This window comes from Cyanistes caeruleus, chromosome 9 (genome assembly GCF_971803275.1).
Source record: "Cyanistes caeruleus chromosome 9, bCyaCae1.hap1.1, whole genome shotgun sequence".
Classification (NCBI taxonomy): domain Eukaryota; kingdom Metazoa; phylum Chordata; class Aves; order Passeriformes; family Paridae; genus Cyanistes; species Cyanistes caeruleus.
This window is the reverse complement of record NC_141709.1, coordinates 10,192,836-10,212,877: the sequence shown is the minus strand read 5'-3', so window position 1 is coordinate 10,212,877 and position 20,042 is coordinate 10,192,836. Positions and strand designations below refer to the sequence as shown.

Sequence of the window (20,042 nt, the reverse complement as noted above, 5' to 3'; positions counted from 1 at the left end):
CCTGAGGGCCGTTCCTGTGCACGCTCTGGTGCCGTTTCTGCTCTGTCCAGAGCCGCTTCAGCAGCAGCGACTCAGCAGCGCTGCTCGAGGAGACATCACCACCCTCCCCATGGAGGCAGAAGCTGTGCAGACACAGAGCTCTGTGTCAGGGGAGCCTTGGTCTCAGCACCGTGGCCTGGGCAGGCGCGGGGGCCCGGGCTGGCCGCCAGCCCTGCCTCTGCCTGCTGCCCTGGCAGCACCCAGTGGCTGTGCCCTGCCAGGGCCTCCTTGCCCTCCTTGTCCCGAGACAGCCCAGCCTGGGCACCTCGGGGCTGCTGAGGCCCAGCCTCGAGGGCTTCTGCTGCAGGCATGGCAGTCTCTCAGGGGAAGCACCAGAGCAGCGGGTGACAGGAACAAGGTGACTGCCTGGGGGCTGCTCGTGGCCTCTGACACCCAATTTCCTCAGGGCTTCCACCACCCTGGCCCCTCTGCTCTCCCCCAGCCCGGCCAACCTGCCCGGCAGCGGCGCAGCCCCGATGGAGCTCCAGAGGAGCCAGATTGAGAGAGCCTCAGAGCCCTCAGCAATCCCGCCAGCAACCCACGGGCTGCAGGACACAGACGGCGCTTCCTGGCTGGGAGAAGCCTCATGCCCATCTCCAGGCACCACAATCACAGCGATCCCCACAGCTCCAGCCCCTGCCCAGCTCCTCTGTGGGCAGCGTTAAGGCTTCAGCAGAACCACCCAAGGCCGAGGGCCTTCTGGCCATTTTCCCTTCCCCACTGCACGCCTGGGCAGCTTGCTGAGCACAAGCACCCTTTTCCCCTCTCCCCCTATGCCCTGCGCACTGGGCACCAGAGAAAGCACCTGAGACACTGGGTATGAGAACACATTCTATATTTCTAAATATAATTCTATATTTCTATATATAATTCTATATCTATATTCTATATATTTCTATTTCTATATATCTATATTAAAAAGAACGAAGAAGAAGGAATAAAAAAAATATCCTAAAGAAAAATCCTTCCCGGCTCAGATGGCCCCGGCAGACAGAGAGCCTCTAAATTCAGCTCTCCTCAGAGCTCCAGCAGCACCGCCAGCCACGGGCCCACAGACAAGGGCGGTTCTTGCGTGCCCTGCGGAATCCATCTTGCCACTTCTGCAAGATGGAGCCTTGAGCTGCGCGGAGGACAAAGGCTGTTTCCAGAGCCAGACTTCTGATGGCAGGGCTGATGTCCTGTGCCTTGTCATCAAGGGCTGCAAGAGAGAGGAACAGATCTCCATGGTCAGATCTGGATCTGCAGGTACCCGAGGAGAGCCCCGTGCAAGGGCCAACCCAGGTGGCTCTGGCCATGGCCAGGAGGGAGCAGGGACCAAAGGGATCAGCCCAAAGCCACTGGACACTATTGGCACTCGTGCCCCTGAAATCTCTGTGTGTGCCCTGGCCACACCAGGCCTGGTCCGCACAGGGAGCAGAGCCCTGGGCAGCCGGGGCAGGGATTGCAGCTCCCCTTGGCAGCCGGGGCTGGCAGCCCGCTGCCCTCACTCACCCTGACAGATGCTCTGGAGCTCTCGTTTGTTCCCCCGGAGGTGCTGCCCGGCCATCCCTGGGAACACAGAGCCTGTCAGGGTCCCAGCAGCACAGCTCCCTGCCAGCGGCGCTGCCAGCCCTGGGGCCACACGGCCTCCTGCCCCGGCAGGGCTCAGCCCCGGCCCTTGCCGCATCCTGACTCAGCCCAAGGGCCCCGGCTGCCAGAGGCCGGCAGCAGCAGCCCCGAGGGCAGCCGGGGCTCCAGGGCCGGGGCAGCAGCCGGGGCTGGGGCCGAGCTGCGGCGGGGCAGGGAGGGAGCCCAGCCCGGTTCGTGGCTCACCAATGAACCTGATGGCCGCCGCTCGCAGGGACTCCTGCGGGCTGTCCAGGTACAGCAGGGCCCGGTGCAGGTGCTCAGCCGCTCGGCTCCTGTCCTGTGCCAGCTGCAGAGAGCGGCGGGAGGGAAGGGTTGGTGCGGGCTCTGCCCCTCGGCCGGGCACTGCTGCCTGCGGCCAGCCCCGGCCTCCCGTGCCCGCCCAGCCCTGAGGCACCGGGCAGCAGCCGCTGGCGCCGGGCTCTGGAGGGGGCAGAGGGCCGGGGGCTGCCCGGGGAGCCGCGGTGCTGCCCTGCCCGACAGACCAGCGGTGCCGGGGCTCCATGGGCACACGGCTCGGGGCCACAGGGGGCTGGAGTAGAGCCCGCGGGGCCCAGGGAAGGGAGCAGCGTGTGGGGCACAGGCTGGCGGCCCTGGGTGCGGCACTGGGCAGGGCACAGCTGCCAGCCGCACACACTGAGCTTCTCCAACCTTGGGCTGGGGCTTCCAGCCCGCCCTTACCAAGCCCTCGCCGAACCTCCAGGTCTGATCCACCCGCAGCATCTGCTGGAGATCCTTCCTCTTCAGGAATCGGGCGGAACAGAGCAGCGTTTCCCGGGAGGCCTGGAGAGCAGCAGAGACCCAGAGATGGCACCACAGCCCAGGGCACAGGACCCACGTCCCTGGGCCAAGACCAGGAGGGAGCTGCAGCCTGCGAGGCAGCAGAGCAGGAGGCAGCCGAGCGCCCTGCCAGGGAGCCACGGCAGCTGCCGAGTCCTCACATCAACCACGCGCTGGTTCTCATCATGGCAGTGCAAGGAGAGTGGGAGCAGGCTCTGCTGCACGTGGGACTTCAGGGCCTTTTTCCCCTCCTTTGGTACTAAATCCATCATCTCTTGGAAGATGAACATGGAGCACAGCTGCACCTGGCTATCGTCCTGTACGAAAGGAAGAAATAAAGACCTCAGCATCAGCTGCTTCAGGCCCACCTGGGCACAGGCCTGCAAATGCCCAGGGCACAGTGCCAAGGCAGCAGCCATGGCTGGAGACACAGAGCCTTACATTGTCAAAGAGCGGCAGGAGCGCCTCAGCCAGCTGCAGGCCGAGGGGGATGGTTATCGGGCCACCACTGTACAGGAACAAACGGCTGAGGAGAGCGATGCTCATCCCAAGCACATGGCTGTCATTTTCCCCCAGGAGCTCCACGAGCCTTTCATGCAGGCCCCACATTCTTTTGGCCTGTGTGGAACACAAGTGTGTGAAATGCCACCCTGCTGCCACAGGGCCCAGAGGCCAAAGGCCTGTGCCAAAGGCCTGGGGCAGGAGGCAAGAGGCAGGAGAGCTGGCAGCAGCTGCCTCAGTGCCCAAAGGCCAGCCAAGCGCAAGCCACTGCCTTCCCCAGCCCCACGCCGGCAGCCGCTGCCCCCTTCTCACCATGGAGGAATTCTTGCCGAGCACCACAAGGCCTCTGAGTGCCAAGCGACGCCTCTCCCTGCACTCGCTCTGCAGTTTGTTTGATGCGATCTCCAGGACGCTGTCACGGTATTCACTCGAGTCCAGGCACTCCAACATCTGAAGGGCACAGGCCGGTGATGGGGCAGCAGCGCACAGGGCTGGGCCCAGGCAGCAGCACAGGGCGTGGGCACCGTCCCGGGCGGCTGCGGCACCGAGAGGGCAGAGAGCTGGGAGACAGCTCAGCGAGACAGCGCTGCCCTTCAGGCTCACCTCCACAAGGAACGCCATGGCGGCCAAATCCCCGTGTGCCGTGTCTTTGCTGAGCAGCCCGAGCAGGTAGAATGCAATCGCAGAACACAAGGGTAGGGACACGTGACGCATTGCTCTGATGGGAGGAAAAAGGAACCAAGACCCTGAGCCAGCGGGACAAACCTCTCCATGGACTGACTTCCAGGAGGAGCTTGGCCCTTCTCCACCACCCTGCAAGGGGACCCAGGCCCTTTGGGAAGCAGCTGCTCTTGGGCACCCTCCTCTCCCAGGCTTGTGCAGTGTCCTTGGCCATCCCTTGGTGACAAGGCCCTCTGGCCCATGACCACGGGGACTGTGTGGGGCACCCCAGGCTCGGGGCACAAACGCTGTTTGGGGGCAGCTCACCTGGCCAGCACACCCACAGCACAGTGGTGCGTGCCAGCACACAGCAGCGTGTCCCAGCCACACTCGTCTTCCACTGCTGCCACCACATCCTCATAGTGCAGTCGGCAGAGCAGGGCCTTCAGGGTCTGCACTGCAAACCTGTGTGCACAGCAAAGCCCAGGTGATGCTGGGAGCACGGGCTTCTGCCCTGGGGACATGGCAGGGACAGGAGGACTGGCATGGAGCACCTGTTGGGGCTGATGGCAAGGCCGTGTTGCTGCTGGCATCTCTTCCAGAAGGTATCGACCTTCTCTGGCAGATCCAATGTGCTGAACAGCACTTGCAAGAGCAGATGCACCAAGAGACGGGGGAAATACACTGTCACTGCATGTGGGAGACAGGGCAGCTGGAGCATCTTCCATATCACCACAGTTGCCTGTGAAGGACAGAGCAGCCTGAGTCAGTGCTCAGTGCTCAGGTGTCCATGTGGCAGGGCCCGAGCGTGGCAGGGAGAGGCCAGTGGAGATGTAGGGACAGCAGCCGGCCTGGTGGCCCTGGAGCTGCTCCTAGGCCAGGTTGGAGCCCAGTGCCTGATGCAGGGAGATGCCATGGGAGGAGGGAGGATGGAGACCTGAGGGAGAGGTGACCTTGGGGTGAGCAAAGGTCAGTTGCAGAAACTCACAGCCAGGGCAAGGACAGCCGTGTGGTCCCCGTCGGAGGTGCACATGCTGAGCTCTGGCCAGGTGCCCAGCACATCCAGAAGTATCAGCATGGCTGGCTCTGCAGCCCTGCACGAGCACATGATGCTCTTCCACATGGTGGTAGCAGCTCTGTGGGGACAGAGTTCTGTGTCAGGGGGGTCTGGGACACATCCCCGTGGCCTGGGCAGCAGCAGGGAGCTGAGCTGGCTGCCAGCCCTGCCTCTGCCCACTGCCCCTCAGTGGCAGCCCAGCCCTGTGGGGACTGGCCCCTGAGGGCAGCAGGCTCGGGGGCTGCTGTGCCAGGGCTGACAAAGGGAGGAGCCACAGGGCCCTGGAATCCTCTGTTTGTCAGACACCTGAGCCGGGCTGTGCAGGGGGATGCCCTGAGCCCTCTGGGCACGTGGGCCCTGTACCTGTCACACCATGGGGCCACACGCAGGAGAGCCATCACCACGTCAGCAGGCTGTGCCTCTGTCATATCCAGAAGGGGCCTGTACAGATTGTACTCAGGAAACTCATTAGCCTTGAGCCACTGGTAGATGAACCTCACCATGGGGAGCACCTGGAGAAGGCACAGGGAAACTTGGAAAGCTGCCAGCAGGAGTAATGTGCCCAGCTTCCCAGAGAAGTGCTTCTCTTCCCACCGCACTGCCACGGCCTCAAAGGCTCGCAGTGAGCAGCTGGCGTGGCCAAGCAATTCCTGGGAGGATCGAAGCCAGGCCACAGACTGCTTACTTGCTTTGGACTGGAAGGACCCTCCTCCACAAGCATGTCCAGCAGGGCAGCACTGGCCTTGGTTTTGAAGATGGGAGAGTATGCTCTGACCACAGTGCCCATGGCAGTGGTCTCTTCCTCCCGAATTCTCTTCATGAATTTGCAAATCATCTGCAGCAGAAGGGCAAGAAATGAGGGACATTGCATGGAGTGCTCCAAGCGTGGTGCTGGGCTGAGCAGGAGAGGGGATGGCTGCAGGTACCCGCGCTGTTGTGCGGAAGAGGCCACGGCTGCGATCCTGCTCTCGAGTGCGCTCCATGGCTGCTCCTGGCAAAGAGCGAGCGCAGCTTGAGCTGAGGGGCTGCGGGAGAGGCCGGAGAACACAGCCCAGCCCTGCACTCCCCAGGCAGGGACAGCCCCGGGAGGCCCCAGGGCACAGAGTACAGCTCCAGGGCGTCTGACCCAGCCCCACTTCTGTCCTGTCCATGGGTGTGTCCCCGGGGGATGGGATGGGATGGGATGGGATGGGATGGGATGGGATGGGATGGGATGGGATGGGATGGGATGGGATGGGATGGGATGGGACGAGGCCAAGCTGGCTGCAGGCCCAGGTCTGCCGCTCACCCTCCTGAGGTGGCTGAAATTGCTCCAGCTCTCCAGGCTGCTGTGCTGGGGCAGTCCCAGGGCCTTCTTTCTCCTCCTTCACCCAGGTCAGCTTGGGGACACTTGGAGGTCTCTGCTCAACATCACTGCCTGGATTCATGGCTACTCGCAGCAGAGGTGGCTCAGAAAAGGTCTGAGTTGGCAAGTCCTGCAGCTGTGCCTGGAAGGCACCTGCAGGAGTGAAGTCTTGGCAAGGCTGCAGGACAGCCAGTCCTGCACTTGGGTCTCAGGGGCTCGTGCCACAAGGACAGGAGACTCGTCGTCAAGGACCGCGGTGAGGAAATGCCACGGTCTGGGCTCGAGCACACCTGAGAAGTGTGGTGCTTCACCTCACCAGAAGTGAAGCCTCAGGAAGGCTGCAGGTCACCGAGTGCTGTGGTCTGGCCTCGAGGTGACCTGCAGGAGTAACGCCTCAGAAAGGCTCTGGGTCAGCAAGGAATGAGTGCGCCGTGTGGGGGCTCCTCACAGCACCACTCTGTCCCGTCCTGCCCTGTCACGTGCACCAGGCACTGTGGTGTGGCTGTGTCACCACCAACACTAATGTCACCCCATGTCACAAAGGGCCCTTGGACACCCTGTCCCGTTCCATTCCACGGTTACCATGATGCACCGTGTCACCAAGGGCCGTTGCACACGCTGCCCCCTGCCCTGGGGCTCCACCCAGCCCGGCCAAAGTGGCCCAGCTTGGAAGCAATGCCTTGGCCCAAGTGTCTCAGACAGCCCAACAGGATCTTTAGGAACAGCTCAAACCTGTGGCTGCAGCAGGAAGGGTGGCAGGAGGTTTCCTGCCTGCTTTGCATTGCTGCAGGGGCTGCTCCTGTCAGAGCCCCCTCTCTGCTGGTGACAGCTTTGCTCTTGGGGACACCGCTCTGCAGCAGCCCAGGAACACGAGCGGTGCCCAGTGCCGGGAGCGCCACCAGTGGTTCCCTCCTGTGCACGGGGACCCCAGCCCCAGGGTGGCTGTGCCAGCACCCCCAGGGACCTCCAGCCTCAGGAACCCAGGGCAAGGGGAAACCACAGCTGTGCAAATGCTGCCTGTGCCCAAAGCAAATGCAAAGACAGACAGCCTGTGACAAACAAGGACAATTTATTTACACAACAGCACCACCACCAACAATGAACTACAGAATGTATTTATGTTATAAGAATCTTCATAGCAACAATCTATAAAATGTATGTACAATGAAAGGACCTCTATAGCAATTGCAATAAAGAACCTAACTACAGCCTGTAGAACATATATACTGAAGGGACTGTGTCCACCATCTCTGTTATTCCTGCAAGAGAAGGAGGCATCTTGGCCACTCCAGCCCAGCCCTGAGGGCCGTTCCTGTGCACGCTCTGGTGCCGTTTCTGCTCTGTCCAGAGCCGCTTCAGCAGCAGCGACTCAGCAGCGCTGCTCGAGGAGACATCACCACCCTCCCCATGGAGGCAGAAGCTGTGCAGACACAGAGCTCTGTGTCAGGGGAGCCTTGGTCTCAGCACCGTGGCCTGGGCAGGCACGGGGGCCCGGGCTGGCCGCCAGCCCTGCCTCTGCCCGCTGCCCTGGCAGCACCCAGTGGCTGTGCCCTGCCAGGGCCTCCTTGCCCTCCTTGTCCCGAGACAGCCCAGCCTGGGCACCTCGGGGCTGCTGAGGCCCAGCCTCGAGGGCTTCTGCTGCAGGCATGGCAGTCTCTCAGGGGAAGCACCAGAGCAGCGGGTGACAGGAACAAGGTGACTGCCTGGGGGCTGCTCGTGGCCTCTGACACCCAATTTCCTCAGGGCTTCCACCACCCTGGCCCCTCTGCTCTTCCCCAGCCCGGCCAACCTGCCCGGCAGCGGGGCAGCCCCGATGGAGCTCCAGAGGAGCCAGATTGAGAGAGCCTCAGAGCCCTCAGCAATCCCGCCAGCAACCCACGGGCTGCAGGACACAGACGGTGCTTCCTGGCTGGGAGAAGCCTCATGCCCATCTCCAGGCACCACAATCACAGCGATCCCCACAGCTCCAGCCCCTGCCCAGCTCCTCTGTGGGCAGCGTTAAGGCTTCAGCAGAACCACCCAAGGCCGAGGGCCTTCTGGCCATTTTCCCTTCCCCACTGCACGCCTGGGCAGCTTGCTGAGCACAAGCACCCTTTTCCCCTCTCCCCCTATGCCCTGCGCACTGGGCACCAGAGAAAGCACCTGAGACACTGGGTATGAGAACACATTCTATATTTCTAAATATAATTCTATATTTCTATATATAATTCTATATCTATATTCTATATATTTCTATTTCTATATATCTATATTAAAAAGAACGAAGAAGAAGGAATAAAAAAAATATCCTAAAGAAAAATCCTTCCCGGCTCAGATGGCCCCGGCAGACAGAGAGCCTCTAAATTCAGCTCTCCTCAGAGCTCCAGCAGCACCGCCAGCCACGGGCCCACAGACAAGGGCGGTTCTTGCGTGCCCTGCGGAATCCATCTTGCCACTTCTGCAAGATGGAGCCTTGAGCTGCGCGGAGGACAAAGGCTGTTTCCAGAGCCAGACTTCTGATGGCAGGGCTGATGTCCTGTGCCTTGTCATCAAGGGCTGCAAGAGAGAGGAACAGATCTCCATGGTCAGATCTGGATCTGCAGGTACCCGAGGAGAGCCCCGTGCAAGGGCCAACCCAGGTGGCTCTGGCCATGGCCAGGAGGGAGCAGGGACCAAAGGGATCAGCCCAAAGCCACTGGACACTATTGGCACTCGTGCCCCTGAAATCTCTGTGTGTGCCCTGGCCACACCAGGCCTGGTCCGCACAGGGAGCAGAGCCCTGGGCAGCCGGGGCAGGGATTGCAGCTCCCCTTGGCAGCCGGGGCTGGCAGCCCGCTGCCCTCACTCACCCTGACAGATGCTCTGGAGCTCTCGTTTGTTCCCCCGGAGGTGCTGCCCGGCCATCCCTGGGAACACAGAGCCTGTCAGGGTCCCAGCAGCACAGCTCCCTGCCAGCGGCGCTGCCAGCCCTGGGGCCACACGGCCTCCTGCCCCGGCAGGGCTCAGCCCCGGCCCTTGCCGCATCCTGACTGAGCCCAAGGGCCCCGGCTGCCAGAGGCCGGCAGCAGCAGCCCCGAGGGCAGCCGGGGCTCCAGGGCCGGGGCAGCAGCCGGGGCTGGGGCCGAGCTGCGGCGGGGCAGGGAGGGAGCCCAGCCCGGTTCGTGGCTCACCAATGAACCTGATGGCCGCCGCTCGCAGGGACTCCTGCGGGCTGTCCAGGTACAGCAGGGCCCGGTGCAGGTGCTCAGCCGCTCGGCTCCTGTCCTGTGCCAGCTGCAGAGAGCGGCGGGAGGGAAGGGTTGGTGCGGGCTCTGCCCCTCGGCCGGGCACTGCTGCCTGCGGCCAGCCCCGGCCTCCCGTGCCCGCCCAGCCCTGAGGCACCGGGCAGCAGCCGCTGGCGCCGGGCTCTGGAGGGGGCAGAGGGCCGGGGGCTGCCCGGGGAGCCGCGGTGCTGCCCTGCCCGACAGAGCAGCGGTGCCGGGGCTCCATGGGCACACGGCTCGGGGCCACAGGGGGCTGGAGTAGAGCCCGCGGGGCCCAGGGAAGGGAGCAGCGTGTGGGGCACAGGCTGGCGGCCCTGGGTGCGGCACTGGGCAGGGCACAGCTGCCAGCCGCACACACTGAGCTTCTCCAACCTTGGGCTGGGGCTTCCAGCCCGCCCTTACCAAGCCCTCGCCGAACCTCCAGGTCTGATCCACCCGCAGCATCTGCTGGAGATCCTTCCTCTTCAGGAATCGGGCGGAACAGAGCAGCGTTTCCCGGGAGGCCTGGAGAGCAGCAGAGACCCAGAGATGGCACCACAGCCCAGGGCACAGGACCCACGTCCCTGGGCCAAGACCAGGAGGGAGCTGCAGCCTGCGAGGCAGCAGAGCAGGAGGCAGCCGAGCGCCCTGCCAGGGAGCCACGGCAGCTGCCGAGTCCTCACATCAACCACGCGCTGGTTCTCATCATGGCAGTGCAAGGAGAGTGGGAGCAGGCTCTGCTGCACGTGGGACTTCAGGGCCTTTTTCCCCTCCTTTGGTACTAAATCCATCATCTCTTGGAAGATGAACATGGAGCACAGCTGCACCTGGCTATCGTCCTGTACAAAAGGAAGAAATAAAGACCTCAGCATCAGCTGCTTCAGGCCCACCTGGGCACAGGCCTGCAAATGCCCAGGGCACAGTGCCAAGGCAGCAGCCATGGCTGGAGACACAGAGCCTTACATTGTCAAAGAGCGGCAGGAGCGCCTCAGCCAGCTGCAGGCCGAGGGGGATGGTTATCGGGCCACCACTGTACAGGAGCAAACGGCTGAGGAGAGCGATGCTCATCCCAAGCACATGGCTGTCATTTTCCCCCAGGAGCTCCACGAGCCTTTCATGCAGGCCCCACATTCTTTTGGCCTGTGTGGAACACAAGTGTGTGAAATGCCACCCTGCTGCCACAGGGCCCAGAGGCCAAAGGCCTGTGCCAAAGGCCTGGGGCAGGAGGCAAGAGGCAGGAGGCAGGAGAACTGGCAGCAGCTGCCTCAGTGCCCAAAGGCCAGCCAAGCGCAAGCCACTGCCTTCCCCAGCCCCACGCCGGCAGCCGCTGCCCCCTTCTCACCATGGAGGAATTCTTGCCGAGAACCACAAGGCCTCTGAGTGCCAAGCGACGCCTCTCCCTGCACTCGCTCTGCAGTTTGTTTGATGCGATCTCCAGGACGCTGTCACGGTATTCACTCGAGTCCATGCACTCCAACATCTGAAGGGCACAGGCCGGTGATGGGGCAGCAGCGCACAGGGCTGGGCCCAGGCAGCAGCACAGGGCGTGGGCACCGTCCCGGGCGGCTGCGGCACCGAGAGGGCAGAGAGCTGGGAGACAGCTCAGCGAGACAGCGCTGCCCTTCAGGCTCACCTCCACAAGGAACGCCATGGCGGCCAAATCCCCGTGTGCCGTGTCTTTGCTGAGCAGCCCGAGCAGGTAGAATGCAATCGCAGAACACAAGGGTAGGGACACGTGACGCATTGCTCTGATGGGAGGAAAAAGGAACCAAGACCCTGAGCCAGCGGGACAAACCTCTCCATGGACTGACTTCCAGGAGGAGCTTGGCCCTTCTCCACCACCCTGCAAGGGGACCCAGGCCCTTTGGGAAGCAGCTGCTCTTGGGCACCCTCCTCTCCCAGGCTTGTGCAGTGTCCTTGGCCATCCCTTGGTGACAAGGCCCTCTGGCCCATGACCACGGGGACTGTGTGGGGCACCCCAGGCTCGGGGCACAAACGCTGTTTGGGGGCAGCTCACCTGGCCAGCACACCCACAGCACAGTGGTGCGTGCCAGCACACAGCAGCGTGTCCCAGCCACACTCGTCTTCCACTGCTGCCACCACATCCTCATAGTGCAGTCGGCAGAGCAGGGCCTTCAGGGTCTGCACTGCAAACCTGTGTGCACAGCAAAGCCCAGGTGATGCTGGGAGCACGGGCTTCTGCCCTGGGGACATGGCAGGGACAGGAGGACTGGCATGGAGCACCTGTTGGGGCTGATGGCAAGGCCGTGTTGCTGCTGGCATCTCTTCCAGAAGGTATCGACCTTCTCTGGCAGATCCAATGTGCTGAACAGCACTTGCAAGAGCAGATGCACCAAGAGACGGGGGAAATACACTGTCACTGCATGTGGGAGACAGGGCAGCTGGAGCATCTTCCATATCACCACAGTTGCCTGTGAAGGACAGAGCAGCCTGAGTCAGTGCTCAGTGCTCAGGTGTCCATGTGGCAGGGCCCGAGCGTGGCAGGGAGAGGCCAGTGGAGATGTAGGGACAGCAGCCGGCCTGGTGGCCCTGGAGCTGCTCCTAGGCCAGGTTGGAGCCCAGTGCCTGATGCAGGGAGATGCCATGGGAGGAGGGAGGATGGAGACCTGAGGGAGAGGTGACCTTGGGGTGAGCAAAGGTCAGTTGCAGAAACTCACAGCCAGGGCAAGGACAGCCGTGTGGTCCCCGTCGGAGGTGCACATGCTGAGCTCTGGCCAGGTGCCCAGCACATCCAGAAGTATCAGCATGGCTGGCTCTGCAGCCCTGCACGAGCACATGATGCTCTTCCACATGGTGGTAGCAGCTCTGTGGGGTCAGAGTTCTGTGTCAGGGGGGTCTGGGACACATCCCCGTGGCCTGGGCAGCAGCAGGGAGCTGAGCTGGCTGCCAGCCCTGCCTCTGCCCACTGCCCCTCAGTGGCAGCCCAGCCCTGTGGGGACTGGCCCCTGAGGGCAGCAGGCTCGGGGGCTGCTGTGCCAGGGCTGACAAAGGGAGGAGCCACAGGGCCCTGGAATCCTCTGTTTGTCAGACACCTGAGCCGGGCTGTGCAGGGGGATGCCCTGAGCCCTCTGGGCACGTGGGCCCTGTACCTGTCACACCATGGGGCCACACGCAGGAGAGCCATCACCACATCAGCAGGCTGTGCCTCTGTCATATCCAGAAGGGGCCTGTACAGATTGTACTCAGGAAACTCATTAGCCTTGAGCCACTGGTAGATGAACCTCACCATGGGGAGCACCTGGAGAAGGCACAGGGAAACTTGGAAAGCTGCCAGCAGGAGTAATGTGCCCAGCTTCCCAGAGAAGTGCTTCTCTTCCCACCGCACTGCCACGGCCTCAAAGGCTCGCAGTGAGCAGCTGGCGTGGCCAAGCAATTCCTGGGAGGATCGAAGCCAGGCCACAGACTGCCTTACTTGCTTTGGACTGGAAGGACCCTCCTCCACAAGCATGTCCAGCAGGGCAGCACTGGCCTTGGTTTTGAAGATGGGAGAGTATGCTCTGACCACAGTGCCCATGGCAGTGGTCTCTTCCTCCCGAATTCTCTTCATGAATTTGCAAATCATCTGCAGCAGAAGGGCAAGAAATGAGGGACATTGCATGGAGTGCTCCAAGCGTGGTGCTGGGCTGAGCAGGAGAGGGGATGGCTGCAGGTACCTGCGCTGTTGTGCGGAAGAGGCCACGGCTGCGATCCTGCTCTCGAGTGCGCTCCATGGCTGCTCCTGGCAAAGAGCGAGCGCAGCTTGAGCTGAGGGGCTGCGGGAGAGGCCGGAGAACACAGCCCAGCCCTGCACTCCCCAGGCAGGGACAGCCCCAGGAGGCCCCAGGGCACAGAGTACAGCTCCAGGGCGTCTGACCCAGCCCCACTTCTGTCCTGTCCATGGGTGTGTCCCCGGGGGATGGGATGGGATGGGATGGGATGGGATGGGATGGGATGGGATGGGATGGGATGGGATGGGATGGGATGGGATGGGACGAGGCCAAGCTGGCTGCAGGCCCAGGTCTGCCGCTCACCCTCCTGAGGTGGCTGAAATTGCTCCAGCTCTCCAGGCTGCTGTGCTGGGGCAGTCCCAGGGCCTTCTTTCTCCTCCTTCACCCAGGTCAGCTTGGGGACACTTGGAGGTCTCTGCTCAACATCACTGCCTGGATTCATGGCTACTCGCAGCAGAGGTGGCTCAGAAAAGGTCTGAGTTGGCAAGTCCTGCAGCTGTGCCTGGAAGGCACCTGCAGGAGTGAAGTCTTGGCAAGGCTGCAGGACAGCCAGTCCTGCACTTGGGTCTCAGGGGCTCGTGCCACAAGGACAGGAGACTCGTCGTCAAGGACCGCGGTGAGGAAATGCCACGGTCTGGGCTCGAGCACACCTGAGAAGTGTGGTGCTTCACCTCACCAGAAGTGAAGCCTCGGGAAGGCTGCAGGTCACCGAGTGCTGTGGTCTGGCCTCGAGGTGACCTGCAGGAGTAACGCCTCAGAAAGGCTCTGGGTCAGCAAGGAATGAGTGCGCCGTGTGGGGGCTCCTCACAGCACCACTCTGTCCCGTCCTGCCCTGTCACGTGCACCAGGCACTGTGGTGTGGCTGTGTCACCACCAACACTAATGTCACCCCATGTCACAAAGGGCCCTTGGACACCCTGTCCCGTTCCATTCCACGGTTACCATGATGCACCGTGTCACCAAGGGCCGTTGCACACGCTGCCCCCTGCCCTGGGGCTCCACCCAGCCCGGCCAAAGTGGCCCAGCTTGGAAGCAATGCCTTGGCCCAAGTGTCTCAGACAGCCCAACAGGATCTTTAGGAACAGCTCAAACCTGTGGCTGCAGCAGGAAGGGTGGCAGGAGGTTTCCTGCCTGCTTTGCATTGCTGCAGGGGCTGCTCCTGTCAGAGCCCCCTCTCTGCTGGTGACAGCTTTGCTCTTGGGGACACCGCTCTGCAGCAGCCCAGGAACACGAGCGGTGCCCAGTGCCGGGAGCGCCACCAGTGGTTCCCTCCTGTGCACGGGGACCCCAGCCCCAGGGTGGCTGTGCCAGCACCCCCAGGGACCTCCAGCCTCAGGAACCCAGGGCAAGGGGAAACCACAGCTGTGCAAATGCTGCCTGTGCCCAAAGCAAATGCAAAGACAGACAGCCTGTGACAAACAAGGACAATTTATTTACACAACAGCACCACCACCAACAATGAACTACAGAATGTATTTATGTTATAAGAATCTTCATAGCAACAATCTATAAAATGTATGTACAATGAAAGGACCTCTATAGCAATTGCAATAAAGAACCTAACTACAGCCTGTAGAACATATATACTGAAGGGACTGTGTCCACCATCTCTGTTATTCCTGCAAGAGAAGGAGGCATCTTGGCCACTCCAGCCCAGCCCTGAGGGCCGTTCCTGTGCACGCTCTGGTGCCGTTTCTGCTCTGTCCAGAGCCGCTTCAGCAGCAGCGACTCAGCAGCGCTGCTCGAGGAGACATCACCACCCTCCCCATGGAGGCAGAAGCTGTGCAGACACAGAGCTCTGTGTCAGGGGAGCCTTGGTCTCAGCACCGTGGCCTGGGCAGGCGCGGGGGCCCGGGCTGGCCGCCAGCCCTGCCTCTGCCTGCTGCCCTGGCAGCACCCACTGGCTGTGCCCTGCCAGGGCCTCCTTGCCCTCCTTGTCCCGAGACAGCCCAGCCTGGGCACCTCGGGGCTGCTGAGGCCCAGCCTCGAGGGCTTCTGCTGCAGGCATGGCAGTCTCTCAGGGGAAGCACCAGAGCAGCGGGTGACAGGAACAAGGTGACTGCCTGGGGGCTGCTCGTGGCCTCTGACACCCAATTTCCTCAGGGCTTCCACCACCCTGGCCCCTCTGCTCTCCCCCAGCCCGGCCAACCTGCCCGGCAGCGGGGCAGCCCCGATGGAGCTCCAGAGGAGCCAGATTGAGAGAGCCTCAGAGCCCTCAGCAATCCCGCCAGCAACCCACGGGCTGCAGGACACAGACGGTGCTTCCTGGCTGGGAGAAGCCTCATGCCCATCTCCAGGCACCACAATCACAGCGATCCCCACAGCTCCAGCCCCTGCCCAGCTCCTCTGTGGGCAGCGTTAAGGCTTCAGCAGAACCACCCAAGGCCGAGGGCCTTCTGGCCATTTTCCCTTCCCCACTGCACGCCTGGGCAGCTTGCTGAGCACAAGCACCCTTTTCCCCTCTCCCCCTATGCCCTGCGCACTGGGCACCAGAGAAAGCACCTGAGACACTGGGTATGAGAACACATTCTATATTTCTAAATATAATTCTATATTTCTATATATAATTCTATATCTATATTCTATATATTTCTATTTCTATATATCTATATTAAAAAGAACGAAGAAGAAGGAATAAAAAAAATATCCTAAAGAAAAATCCTTCCCGGCTCAGATGGCCCCGGCAGACAGAGAGCCTCTAAATTCAGCTCTCCTCAGAGCTCCAGCAGCACCGCCAGCCACGGGCCCACAGACAAGGGCGGTTCTTGCGTGCCCTGCGGAATCCATCTTGCCACTTCTGCAAGATGGAGCCTTGAGCTGCGCGGAGGACAAAGGCTGTTTCCAGAGCCAGACTTCTGATGGCAGGGCTGATGTCCTGTGCCTTGTCATCAAGGGCTGCAAGAGAGAGGAACAGATCTCCATGGTCAGATCTGGATCTGCAGGTACCCGAGGAGAGCCCCGTGCAAGGGCCAACCCAGGTGGCTCTGGCCATGGCCAGGAGGGAGCAGGGACCAAAGGGATCAGCCCAAAGCCACTGGACACTATTGGCACTCGTGCCCCTGAAATCTCTGTGTGTGCCCTGGCCACACCAGGCCTGGTCCGCACAGGGAGCAGAGCCCTGGGCAGCCGGGGCAGGGATTGCAGCTCCCCTTGGCAGCCGGGGCTGGCAGCCCGCTGCCCTCACTCACCCTGACAGATGCTCTGGAGCTCTCGTTTGTTCCCCCGGAGGTGCTGCCCGGCCATCCCTGGGAACACAGAGCCTGTCAGGGTCCCAGCAGCACAGCTCCCTGCCAGCGGCGCTGCCAGCCCTGGGGCCACACGGCCTCCTGCCCCGGCAGGGCTCAGCCCCGGCCCTTGCCGCATCCTGACTCAGCCCAAGGGCCCCGGCTGCCAGAGGCCGGCAGCAGCAGCCCCGAGGGCAGCCGGGGCTCCAGGGCCGGGGCAGCAGCCGGGGCTGGGGCCGAGCTGCGGCGGGGCAGGGAGGGAGCCCAGCCCGGTTCGTGGCTCACCAATGAACCTGATGGCCGCCGCTCGCAGGGACTCCTGCGGGCTGTCCAGGTACAGCAGGGCCCGGTGCAGGTGCTCAGCCGCTCGGCTCCTGTCCTGTGCCAGCTGCAGAGAGCGGCGGGAGGGAAGGGTTGGTGCGGGCTCTGCCCCTCGGCCGGGCACTGCTGCCTGCGGCCAGCCCCGGCCTCCCGTGCCCGCCCAGCCCTGAGGCACCGGGCAGCAGCCGCTGGCGCCGGGCTCTGGAGGGGGCAGAGGGCCGGGGGCTGCCCGGGGAGCCGCGGTGCTGCCCTGCCCGACAGACCAGCGGTGCCGGGGCTCCATGGGCACACGGCTCGGGGCCACAGGGGGCTGGAGTAGAGCCCGCGGGGCCCAGGGAAGGGAGCAGCGTGTGGGGCACAGGCTGGCGGCCCTGGGTGCGGCACTGGGCAGGGCACAGCTGCCAGCCGCACACACTGAGCTTCTCCAACCTTGGGCTGGGGCTTCCAGCCCGCCCTTACCAAGCCCTCGCCGAACCTCCAGGTCTGATCCACCCGCAGCATCTGCTGGAGATCCTTCCTCTTCAGGAATCGGGCGGAACAGAGCAGCGTTTCCCGGGAGGCCTGGAGAGCAGCAGAGACCCAGAGATGGCACCACAGCCCAGGGCACAGGACCCACGTCCCTGGGCCAAGACCAGGAGGGAGCTGCAGCCTGCGAGGCAGCAGAGCAGGAGGCAGCCGAGCGCCCTGCCAGGGAGCCACGGCAGCTGCCGAGTCCTCACATCAACCACGCGCTGGTTCTCATCATGGCAGTGCAAGGAGAGTGGGAGCAGGCTCTGCTGCACGTGGGACTTCAGGGCCTTTTTCCCCTCCTTTGGTACTAAATCCATCATCTCTTGGAAGATGAACATGGAGCACAGCTGCACCTGGCTATCGTCCTGTACAAAAGGAAGAAATAAAGACCTCAGCATCAGCTGCTTCAGGCCCACCTGGGCACAGGCCTGCAAATGCCCAGGGCACAGTGCCAAGGCAGCAGCCATGGCTGGAGACACAGAGCCTTACATTGTCAAAGAGCGGCAGGAGCGCCTCAGCCAGCTGCAGGCCGAGGGGGATGGTTATTGGGCCACCACTGTACAGGAGCAAACGGCTGAGGAGAGCGATGCTCATCCCAAGCACATGGCTGTCATTTTCCCCCAGGAGCTCCACGAGCCTTTCATGCAGGCCCCACATTCTTTTGGCCTGTGTGGAACACAAGTGTGTGAAATGCCACCCTGCTGCCACAGGGCCCAGAGGCCAAAGGCCTGTGCCAAAGGCCTGGGGCAGGAGGCAAGAGGCAGGAGGCAGGAGAACTGGCAGCAGCTGCCTCAGTGCCCAAAGGCCAGCCAAGCGCAAGCCACTGCCTTCCCCAGCCCCACGCCGGCAGCCGCTGCCCCCTTCTCACCATGGAGGAATTCTTGCCGAGAACCACAAGGCCTCTGAGTGCCAAGCGACGCCTCTCCCTGCACTCGCTCTGCAGTTTGTTTGATGCGATCTCCAGGACGCTGTCACGGTATTCACTCGAGTCCATGCACTCCAACATCTGAAGGGCACAGGCCGGTGATGGGGCAGCAGCGCACAGGGCTGGGCCCAGGCAGCAGCACAGGGCGTGGGCACCGTCCCGGGCGGCTGCGGCACCGAGAGGGCAGAGAGCTGGGAGACAGCTCAGCGAGACAGCGCTGCCCTTCAGGCTCACCTCCACAAGGAACGCCATGGCGGCCAAATCCCCGTGTGCCGTGTCTTTGCTGAGCAGCCCGAGCAGGTAGAATGCAATCGCAGAACACAAGGGTAGGGACACGTGACGCATTGCTCTGATGGGAGGAAAAAGGAACCAAGACCCTGAGCCAGCGGGACAAACCTCTCCATGGACTGACTTCCAGGAGGAGCTTGGCCCTTCTCCACCACCCTGCAAGGGGACCCAGGCCCTTTGGGAAGCAGCTGCTCTTGGGCACCCTCCTCTCCCAGGCTTGTGCAGTGTCCTTGGCCATCCCTTGGTGACAAGGCCCTCTGGCCCATGACCACGGGGACTGTGTGGGGCACCCCAGGCTCGGGGCACAAACGCTGTTTGGGGGCAGCTCACCTGGCCAGCACACCCACAGCACAGTGGTGCGTGCCAGCACACAGCAGCGTGTCCCAGCCACACTCGTCTTCCACTGCTGCCACCACATCCTCATAGTGCAGTCGGCAGAGCAGGGCCTTCAGGGTCTGCACTGCAAACCTGTGTGCACAGCAAAGCCCAGGTGATGCTGGGAGCACGGGCTTCTGCCCTGGGGACATGGCAGGGACAGGAGGACTGGCATGGAGCACCTGTTGGGGCTGATGGCAAGGCCGTGTTGCTGCTGGCATCTCTTCCAGAAGGTATCGACCTTCTCTGGCAGATCCAATGTGCTGAACAGCACTTGCAAGAGCAGATGCACCAAGAGACGGGGGAAATACACTGTCACTGCATGTGGGAGACAGGGCAGCTGGAGCATCTTCCATATCACCACAGTTGCCTGTGAAGGACAGAGCAGCCTGAGTCAGTGCTCAGTGCTCAGGTGTCCATGTGGCAGGGCCCGAGCGTGGCAGGGAGAGGCCAGTGGAGATGTAGGGACAGCAGCCGGCCTGGTGGCCCTGGAGCTGCTCCTAGGCCAGGTTGGAGCCCAGTGCCTGATGCAGGGAGATGCCATGGGAGGAGGGAGGATGGAGACCTGAGGGAGAGGTGACCTTGGGGTGAGCAAAGGTCAGTTGCAGAAACTCACAGCCAGGGCAAGGACAGCCGTGTGGTCCCCGTCGGAGGTGCACATGCTGAGCTCTGGCCAGGTGCCCAGCACATCCAGAAGTATCAGCATGGCTGGCTCTGCAGCCCTGCACGAGCACATGATGCTCTTCCACATGGTGGTAGCAGCTCTGTGGGGTCAGAGTTCTGTGTCAGGGGGGTCTGGGACACATCCCCGTGGCCTGGGCAGCAGCAGGGAGCTGAGCTGGCTGCCAGCCCTGCCTCTGCCCACTGCCCCTCAGTGGCAGCCCAGCCCTGTGGGGACTGGCCCCTGAGGGCAGCAGGCTCGGGGGCTGCTGTGCCAGGGCTGACAAAGGGAGGAGCCACAGGGCCCTGGAATCCTCTGTTTGTCAGACACCTGAGCCGGGCTGTGCAGGGGGATGCCCTGAGCCCTCTGGGCACGTGGGCCCTGTACCTGTCACACCATGGGGCCACACGCAGGAGAGCCATCACCACATCAGCAGGCTGTGCCTCTGTCATATCCAGAAGGGGCCTGTACAGATTGTACTCAGGAAACTCATTAGCCTTGAGCCACTGGTAGATGAACCTCACCATGGGGAGCACCTGGAGAAGGCACAGGGAAACTTGGAAAGCTGCCAGCAGGAGTAATGTGCCCAGCTTCCCAGAGAAGTGCTTCTCTTCCCACCGCACTGCCACGGCCTCAAAGGCTCGCAGTGAGCAGCTGGCGTGGCCAAGCAATTCCTGGGAGGATCGAAGCCAGGCCACAGACTGCCTTACTTGCTTTGGACTGGAAGGACCCTCCTCCACAAGCATGTCCAGCAGGGCAGCACTGGCCTTGGTTTTGAAGA

General features: G+C 62.4%; 1 pseudogene across 1 annotated transcript in view; it reads right to left on the bottom strand.

The window, feature by feature from the left end:
• Window positions 1-20,042, bottom strand: part of LOC147651556 (coiled-coil domain-containing protein 180-like) — a 241,593-nt pseudogene that overhangs the window by 57,758 nt on the left and 163,793 nt on the right. The window lies entirely within an intron of this gene.